Below are 10,231 nucleotides of genomic sequence, written 5' to 3'. Positions count from 1 at the left end.
TCCTTGGTATTATCAGAGTATGCATATTTAATTAGAGCCGCCATCAGCTCTCCCATATCATTGCAATGGCGCTTGAGCCGCGCTAGCTTCCGTTTAAGGGGCAAAAAACGGCAATTTTTCTCCAACATTAGGACTGCTGAACTGGAGTTGATGTTATTCGATGAGTGCAGGATAGCCTTGACCCGGTGCACCCAATGGGTCGTTGATTATCCCTCTTCTTGGGCGCAAGCATCCAAATCCACAATCGACATGGGCTGCTTGCACGTATCTTTAAAGTTCTGGATAAACCGGGCTTTTAGCTCATCCCATGACCCGATGGAATTGGCAGGCAACCCTTTTAACCAAGTACGGGCCATCCCATCCAGCATCATGGTGAAGTATTTGGCACACGTAGCATCGCTGACCTCTAACAGTTCCATGGCCATCTCATAACTCTCAATCCACGCCTCAGGGGGTATGTCGGCTGTGTAGTTAGGCACCTTATGAGGTCCTTTGAAATCCTTGGGCAGCCGCTCATTCCGTAGAGCCAGCACTAAACATGGTATACCCGTGGTTCTAGAGGTCACGCTGCCTCCACCGAAGTCGTTGGATAAACCGAAATATGTTGATGAGCCGCCTGCTGAGCCGCCTGCTCAGCCTCTTGACGTACCATGTCCTGATCGACCAAATCATGAGCACCATCATGCGCCGGGTCATGCCCTCGTGGCTGGTTACGACGCTGGTCATTGCTTGAAACGGCCGGTGAGTCCATGTGTCTGCTATAACTCCGGCTTGGGCGAGGGGTCGAATGAATCCTCTCTCGACTATAAGAATATGCCTCCTGTTGTACCAATGCTATTTGGAGAAGCTCCCTAGCCTTCCGCATCTCAATCGCTACCGGAGAATCACCTTCAACTGGGAGAGCCGCTAACCGTGTCGCCGCAGCAATCATATTATCCAAAGGGTTGGAATAATGACTCGGTGGTGTCGACACATGCTGAGGCGGAGTGTTATTCAGACAAGGTGGTTCCGTCGTGCGCGCTTGAGCCGGTGCTCCAGCCCCGGGCGCTTCAACCCGATTTATCTCTGGTTGGTTACTAGTCCCTGCTCCAGGCGTGCAAAAGAGGTTCCTTGCCTCGTAAACCGGCGGGAGACGACTCCGGTGCCTTCTCCTCATGATTTAGTTTGAAGCGTTCTGGTCCAACGAGAGCCGGAAGGAATTAGCCTGGATCTGTTGCGCTTGAGCATCCAAAACGGCTCGCTCTGCAGTCATCCTAGCGTTCTCTGCCGCTAGGTCTTCCTTAGCTTGCGCTACCTTGTCACACAGTTTTGCAATTTCCGTGTTATGCTGATCTTGATTCGTCGGGTTAACCTCTGTTGTTAACAAGGTTGTCAGATTATCCAGCAAATCAGTCAAAACCTGAGCCGACGGGCGCACAGGGCCTCCTGCCCCAGTTGCCATCGCCGCTGCTGACCCAGAAACCATCGCTGCTGCAGTCGAAGAATTCTGCCCAGGCTGTGTACCAGCCATGAAGATTGCAACCCTGTTCGGCAGCCCATAGGGGTCTGGAATACTGTCGCCATTGGAACAGCCCCCAAGCCTGCCATCTTGGAGTTGATACAATGAAGTAGTCTCACCCGTGGATGACTCACCGTCAGAATAGATGGCCGTCTCACCACCAGACATGGATCGGTCCTCAAATTCCGCCCCATGGATGAATCCCACGAAGGCACGTTTCATGGCGGGCTGAACTCAGGCAGGTCGTACACGCTGAGCCGTCTCAATGATGTCGTGCAGATGTCCGGCTCAGGGCCCGGCTCGCCGATCTTGTCGATGAAGACATGAATTCCGCCGAAGGGGACCCGGTACCCGTACTCAATTGAGCAGGCCTTGGGGGCCCAGCCTGCATCATCGATGTAGAGCTTGCCGCGACGACTCTTGGTCATCCGACCCACAGCGTATCCCTTGATCCCTTCGAAGCTGCCCTTCAAGAACTCAAAACCACCGTGCGCTGGCCCCACGGTGGGCACCAACTATCGTGGAATAGTCACGGCAGATGTCATAGTGTGAGGACTTAGTCGTGGAGCCATCGCAACTAGGTTAGCTTAAAGGGGTTAAACGGGACAAAGGACACAAAGAGTTTATACTGGTTCAGCCCCTTGCGGTGAAGGTAAAGGCCTAATCCAGTTTGAGGTGGTATTGCTTATGTCTCGATTACCAGGGAGCGAATACGCTTGACCTAGCTTTCGATCTCTTGTTTCTTGCCCTGAACCGCTGCCAGGTCGTCCCTTTATATACACAGGTTGACGCCCAGCGGCTCATGGAGTCCCGGCCGGCTCATAGACAATGTGTCTGGCTCGGTGACTAAATATACTTGCCTTACAATATAAGTCATACACATATGGCGGTTTACCCCTATGGGCCTTAAGTCGCCCTTGGCCCTTGGACCCTTGCTTCATGAACCGCCATCTTCAATATCCTCATGGGCTTCGTATTGACGAACCGCCATAGGTATAACCCGGCCCCTCCTGGGCGGGTCATACCTAATAGTCAAATCCCCAACAGCTACCGTGGGTCTTCCCCGTGGGTGGAGCTTATGCGTCATACTCCGAGACCTTTCATGAGTTTACTAGAGAGAACCCTACTCTCATAGATTGCATCATTTAACAATCAGACTCATATAGGTGTGGTCTTCAAAAGATGTTCTGCAGGACAAAATCTCTGCTTAAAAGAGCCACTTAGAACACATTAAGATATACATCAACCTGCCATGCAGATTAGGAGAGTATTGCATCTTCATGGAGTGGTATTGTTAACAGTAAGGATACTCTCCTCTCAGTTGACCAATAGCTTGTCTTCCACATCTAATTCATGGGATCTTCGATCACAAAGAATAGGTTACCACTGTGAACAACTTATATTGTGGGTCTCATACCCATCTCTCTCGATGCATTATATATTACATTACGTGATAGACCCTTAGTAAAAGGATCCGCCAGATTTTTAGACGTTTGTATATAATCCAATGCAATAACTCCGGAGTTTCTCATTTTTCTGATAGACTTTAACCTTCTCTGAACGTGTCTTGATGACTTCATGTTATCCTTTGAGCTGCTCACTTTCGTGATCACAGTTTGATTGTCGCAGTTCATAAGGATACCCAGTACAGGTTCCTCAACAACCGACAAGTCATTCAAGAGCCGGCGAAGCCAATCTGCTTCGACGTAGCTGTATCTAGTGATGTGAGTTCTGCTTTCATTGTTGACCTCGTTAAGATGGTCTACTTGCAAGACTTCCAAGAAACAACAACACCCCCATGAGTGAATACATGTCCGCTCGTGGCCTTTATCTCATCAGCATCAGAGATCCAGTTTGAGTCACTATACCCTTCAAGCACCTTTGGTTGCCTAGTGTAGTGAATTCCATAATTCACAGTGCCTTTCAAATAATGCAAAACTCTCTCTAGAGCTTTCCAATGCACATCTCCTGGTTTTGAGACAAACCAGCTCAGTTTGCTAACAACAAAAGAGATGTCAGGTCTTGTAGCACTGGTTAAATACATAAGCGAGCCAATAATCTAAGAATATTTCAATTGGTCTCTAGCAATTCTTCAATTCTTTCGAAGCAACACACTAGCATCATATGGTGTTGGAGAGGGCTTGCAGTCACTGTAGCCAAAACGACTCAAGATCTTTTCCACATAGTGAGATTGAAGCAATGTAATCCCACCATCATCGTCTCTCAACAACTTGATGTTTAGAATGAAATCAACCACTCCTAAATCCTTCATTTCAAAGCAACGAGATAGGAAATCCTTGACCTCCTTAATAACCTTTAGATTTTGTTCTGAAAATAAGTATGTCATCAACATACAAGCAAATGATAACTCCCTCACCCCCACCATGGCGATAGTACACACATTTATCAGCTTCATTTACAACAAAGCCTGCGGCTGTTAAAGTTCTTACAAACTTCTCATGCCACTTCTTGGGTGCTTGCTTAAGTCCATACAAAGACTTCAGCAACTTGCACACTTTTCCTTCCTGACCATCTACTACAAACCCATCTAGTTGTTCCATATAAATTTCCTCTTCCAACTCTCCATTTAGGAAAGCAGTCTTAACATCCATCTGATGAACAAGAAGACCATGTGAGGCAGCTAGTGAAAGTAGTACTCGAATAATGGTCAGTCGCGCCACAGGTGAGTTGGTATCAAAGAAGTCTTCACCTTCCTTTTGGGTATAACCCTTAGCCACGAGCTGAGCCTTGTACTTCTTAATAGTACCATCAGGCCCAAGCTTCTTCTTGAAATTTGCATCCTATAGGTTTGCACCCATAAGGACGATCAGTTATCTCCCAAGTTTCATTTGCCAAGATGGAATCCATCTCACTACGGACCGCTTCCTTCCAGTAGTCAGTATCCTCATATGCATAGGCCTCTAAAATAGAACTGGGAGTGTCATCTATGAGATACACAAGAAAATCATCACCAAAAGACTTTGCAGTCCTCTGTCTCTTGCTCCTAGTAGGAACTTCATTGTTCTCCTCCGCATGATTTTCAAAGTGTTCCATCGAAATGGCAGGTTCCGTAGTTGTAACTGGTTCCTGAGTCGATGAACTAGGCATCTCCTCATTAGATGAGGTATCCATATCCGTCATGGGAAATATATCTTCAAAGAAAGTCGCATCATTTGACTCCATAATCGTACCGACATGCATGTCAGGTACCTCAGATTTTACAACCAAAAATCTATAACCAATGCTATGAAAAGTATATGCCAAGAAAACAATTCACAGTCTTTGGTCCAAGCTTCCGCTTCTTTGGAATTGGCACATTGACTTTCGCCAAACAACCCCATGTTCGTAGATAAGAGAGCTTTAACATTTTCTTCTCCCATTCCTCGAATGGAGTTATCTCTTTGTTCTTTGTGGGAACTCGGTTTAGGACATGACTTGCCGTCAATATCGCCTCCCCCCACCATGCCTTGGAGACACCTGATGTGTCTAACATGGCGTTAACCAAAACAGTTAGAGTACGATTCTTTCTTTCGGCCACCCCATTTGATTGAGGTGAATAGGGAGGCGTCCTCTCATGGATTATACCATGTTCCGCACAAAAGGAATCAAATTCATTTGATAAATACTCTCCACCACGATCGGACCTAAGCCTCTTGATCTTTAGAGCAAGTTGGTTTTCCGCTTCAGCTTTATAGATCTTGAAATAGTTCAAAGCCTCATCCTTAGATTTCAGAAGATACACATGACAATATCTAGTGGAGTCATCAATTAACATCGTAAAGTACTTCTTTCCACCTTTTGTTAAAACACCATTCATTTCCCATAAATCTGAGTGTATGAGCTCTAGTGGTGCAAGATTTCTCATTTCCGCAGTCACATGAGACTTACGAGGTTGCTTAGCTTGCACACACACACTTGACACTTAGATCCCTTGAGAGTGGTGAAACTAGGGATTAAGTTTAACTTCGCTAGTCGCGACATGCAACCAAAGTTAAGATGACAGAGACGTGAATGACACACATTTGATTCACTATTGTTCCAAATATGATTAACAACTTTGTTGCAAACGTCTGATAAGGATAAATGAAACAGGCCTCCTGACTCATAGCCTTTACCAACAAAGGTTCCATACTTAGATATTACAAATTTATTCGACTCAAAGACAAGCTTGTAGCCATCTCTACACAGAAGAGATCCGCTAACAAGATTTTTATTGACGGAGGGGACATAATGCACGTTCTTCAGCCGCACGATCTTCCCCGAAGTAAACTTCAGATCGACCATGCCAACACCATGAACAGAAGCACTTGAACCGTTGCCCATCAGCACGGTGGAAGTTCCTGGGGTCTTATAAGACGAAAACATGGAAATATCACCGCATACATGCACATTAGCACCCGTGTCAATTAACCAATCAGGAGAATGACATACTGAAAGAATAGTGGGAAATATACCATACCGAGCATCCTTCATGTTAGTGTCTCCAATGACAACATTAGCGGTCTTGCCGCCTTTCCCAAGATGACGCTTGTCATAGTGATTAGGGCAACTAGGAGCCCAATGATCAGGATCTCCACACACATGACAAACACCTTTCTTCTTGTCATTCTTCTTCTTGAAGTTCGTGTGATGTATAGCCTTGTTCTTCCCATCAAACTTTGCTTTACCATCAAACTTGCCCTTGTTCTTGAACTTGTGGGACTGGAAGTTTTTCTTCTGTACCAGATTGGCACTAGAACCTCCCTCAATACCTCGAGCACGGTTATCCTTTTCTCTCGCCTTTTCTTCCACATCAAGAGTACCAATGAGATCCAAACGGAAAACTCCTGCCTCTTATGCTTCAGTAAGGTAGCAAAGTTCCTCCTCGTGGGAGGAAGCTAGTGATGATACCTCCGGCAATAAACTTGTCTGGTAGCATACAATTGAAGTGCTCAAGTTCTCTAGCAAATGACTGTATCTCATGAGCTTGCTCAACCATGGAGCGCTATTCAGTCATCCTGTAATCATAGAATTGCTCGATGATGTATAGCTCAGTGCCAGCATCCAAGACCCCAAATTTGGCCTCGAGTGTGTCCCACATATCTTTTCCATTATCAATTGATGCATAAGCATCAACTATGTTCTCACCAAGAATACTCAAAAGAGCAGCCTTAAACAGAGTATCAATTTTTTGAAAAGCTTGTGCCTGTTGAGCATCATACTCTCCTTCAGGTTTGCCAAGAGTGGCATCATAGCAGCTCATGGTTTGAAACCATAGAACGGCTCTCACGCGCCACCTCTTATAGTGGATACCCTCAAACATAGGAGGTCTCATGGAAGCAGCAAAACCACTTGGGGTAAATTGCCTATAATAAGGTTTTTGGATTGTTGGAAATATGAGCAATTTACCAAATAATTTTATTAACAGAAATACTAGATAATGCATGACTAATATAGCAGAGATAAAGTAAGTCATGCAAACCGATAGAGAGAAGGTAAATAGCATCTGAATATATGAACTAGAACGAAACACGTCTAGAACAGCCACTAGAGCAAGAAGTTGTGATAAAATCTCTAACATAAAGAGTATGAGAACGTACGGAACGGGAGCAGAAGCACCGGTCTTCGGGTCGGTGTCCTCACCCGCCATGTCGTCGACGAGTTTGTCGACATCGAGGAAGTAGTCGTCGAGTTCGGGGCGTCCGTGACAAAGAAGTCAGTAGTCACGCTGAGCGCTCCCCAAAAACCTTGTCACCCTTCTCCCGTACAAGACTCAAAGAGGTGGAGTTTTGGAGGCCTACTGTCCTGACCTGCGGTGCACGCCGCAAGCCGGGATGGGGAAGATCGTAGCAGCAGCGTAGTGCTCAGGAACTTTGTGGCAAGAGGAAGAGGATCTTCTGGTGTGTCTCTATGAGAGGAGCGACCTCCCTTTTATAGGCGCAACTGAAGGAGGCGAGAGGCTGCGCCGGGAGCTGAAGGGAATGAGGGAGACGAAATGAACAGGCAGCAACCGAAGAGTGCAGCGTTCGTATTCAGTATCCACTATAGCAAAACTTCCCAGCTCTCGAGTGACCTTTCATACACCCGTAGTGCGTGGCAAAAATTTAGACATCGGCTCGTTCCCGCAACTCGTGGAGCGGCACGTCGCGCCGAGGCGGGCGGCGGCGGAGGAGGAGCGCGCATGGATGTTCCTCTTGTTCTCATGCTCATACAAGTGGGAAAAGAACCTCCCTTATAAAGAGGTCCAAGTCCCTCTAAACTAGCAATGTGGGACTAAACTTTAGTTCCACCTCTTGCCTTGCACGAATGGGCTTCGTGGGCCTCTAGGATTTATTCGGAATTTCTGAAACTGCTATTAGGCTTGACCCAAAATAGACAAAATTCCAGCACAAACTATTGGAAACAATCCTCTTATTACAGCTCAATGGACATTAGCCAGAGCACACAATGGCTTTGTAATACCTGGCTGAATTTTAGCGTGTTGACTGCTTTGGTTCTTTTTTGCTTCAACAAGGTTTGCTGAGCCTTGAAATAGTGGGATGCGTGCACTTTCGGGTGCAGAGGCAAGAGGTTTTTTAGAAAAGGAGGATGACCCCCGGCCTCTGCATCTGGGTGATGCATGCGGTCATTTTATTAATTATTCTCACAAGACCTTACAAAGTCATACACCAGTAAGACTAAAGCCACCGTCTAAGCAACAACTGTCGCTACACCTATCCAGTTGATGAAGGGGTGCTGATAGTCTGGGCCTAATATCAAACAGACATCGCAGCCAAACCTAAATATCTAAGACCTGAGGTCCCAACCATGACGCCTGCCTGGTATGGGGCACCTACCGGTCCGGCGCACTCCTCAACCAGGACGCCTGCCGGGTATGGGGCCGCTGCAGCCACCTGCCACGAGTCCATCTTCAGAGCTGTACTGTTGCATCTACCATGCCAGGTCTCTCAGCCATCGACGCCACCACGACGCCAGATAGCGTCGTCCTCCTACGCGAGTCCATCCTCCCACACCGAACTTCGAATCTGCACTATGCCACGCCGTCTAGATCCGTCGCCATCAATGTATGGATGAAGCACCGCTCCACCAAAGAAGCCGTCCGCTGGTCCCATGAAGCCGAGTGCACCTCCAAGAATGCCGCCCCCAAGGGGGTTACGACACATGATTGCCGCCAACATCCAATCAGCTGATTTAGGGTTTCCCCCGGAGGTATTGAGTGGAGTTGGGAGCTTCACCTCGATGATGCCTTCATGAAGGAAACAATGATAAGGGCATCTTCATCACCGGCTCCGGCCATCGACCGAAGATCGGGTTTTCACCCGGATCCGTCCCAAGAAATCCACCCAACAACCTGTGCAGCCGCCTAGATCCGGCGACCAACCGCAGCAACAGTGCCACCATGGGACCCCTAGCGCACCGCCTGAGTGTGCCACCACTGGAGCCTAGGAGGAGGGCTCTCACCCCGCCTCGCCAAGACGCAAGAGCCGCCGGGAAGGACCCCGCGCGCTCATCGCCGTCTCTGATCCGAACCAATCCATAGCAGATCACCGTCACAGATCCGCCTTGGACAGGGACTGCACCATGTCATGCCGCTGCGGGAAGCCCGAGCTTCACCGGCCTCCACCCTCTAGGGCCGCCACCCCGGGATCCAGACAGAACTTTGCCGCTGCCACCGGCCAAGTTCCGCCGCCGCCGACCGGCCAAGCCGCCGATCACTACATGACCATGCGAGCACATCCAGTCGGCCGACCAACTCCGACGAAGAAGAAGGCCACCACCACCAAGCCTAGGGCCGGCGCCCCAGACATCCTCATGTTGCAGATCAAGTCTAGGAGCAGTGCCCCGCCGACGGTGATTGAGATCGGTAGCACAACGAATTAGCCCGACATGAATCAAGGCCAGATCTGCTGTTGCTGGTGCCGTCCTCCCCCGCCGCTGCCGCACCACTTCCATGTCACCGTCGATCTGCGCCACCGCCGCAGATCTGGCCGGAGAGGGGCGCCGCCTCCCAACCAGATCGAGATCCAAAGAGAAACCGCCGCTACGCCACAAGGGCTTTGCCCTGTGATGCCCCGGGCGACGGCGGCGGAGGGGCGAGGCTGTAGGAGGAGGGCGGGGGCTCTCTGGTGCGGGGCGGCACTGCCACACGGGGGAGGGACGGGAGGAGGGACTGTAGGGCAGAGGCAAGAGGTAGTAATATGTTTGTTTTATTATCTAAAGAAAATATCTAGAAGTACATATTTTTTTTGAGAGCTAGAGTACAAGACTCAGGCAGTGTTACAGTCAGAGACAACAAGACTCTACATGTTCACAGGTACATTAGCAGTAATCTCCTGATCTCCTCTAAGTCTGGCTTCCACTGCGAGTTGATGGGCCAGTTTGTTGCACTCCCTAGGAACATGTGCAATTTTGTAATCCGCAAACAATGCAAGGGTAGCTTTTATATCCAGAATCAGGCCAAATTGAGGAGATCGGATTTGGGCGTCCGTGTTGAGGAGATTAGCCAAAGACTTACAATCAGTTTCCAACACAACTGGCCCTCTGAACACTTTTTGCCAGGGCCTGAATGCCAATCAGAGCCGCCTGTCCTTCTGCTTCCTCAGCAGATCGAGCCTGTTTCAGAGTTCTGCAGGTGGATATAAGGACACGGCCATCATGATCACGCGACACAACTCCCGCCCAACAGTTCCCACTATCCAGGATAAACGACGCATCCATGTTGCACTTTGCCTAGCCAACGGCCGGAGCAGACCA

This window comes from Triticum aestivum, chromosome 2B (assembly GCF_018294505.1).
Source record: "Triticum aestivum cultivar Chinese Spring chromosome 2B, IWGSC CS RefSeq v2.1, whole genome shotgun sequence".
NCBI lineage: Eukaryota > Viridiplantae > Streptophyta > Magnoliopsida > Poales > Poaceae > Triticum > Triticum aestivum.
The sequence above is the reverse complement of the archived record's forward strand: the minus strand, read 5'-3'. Positions refer to the sequence as shown.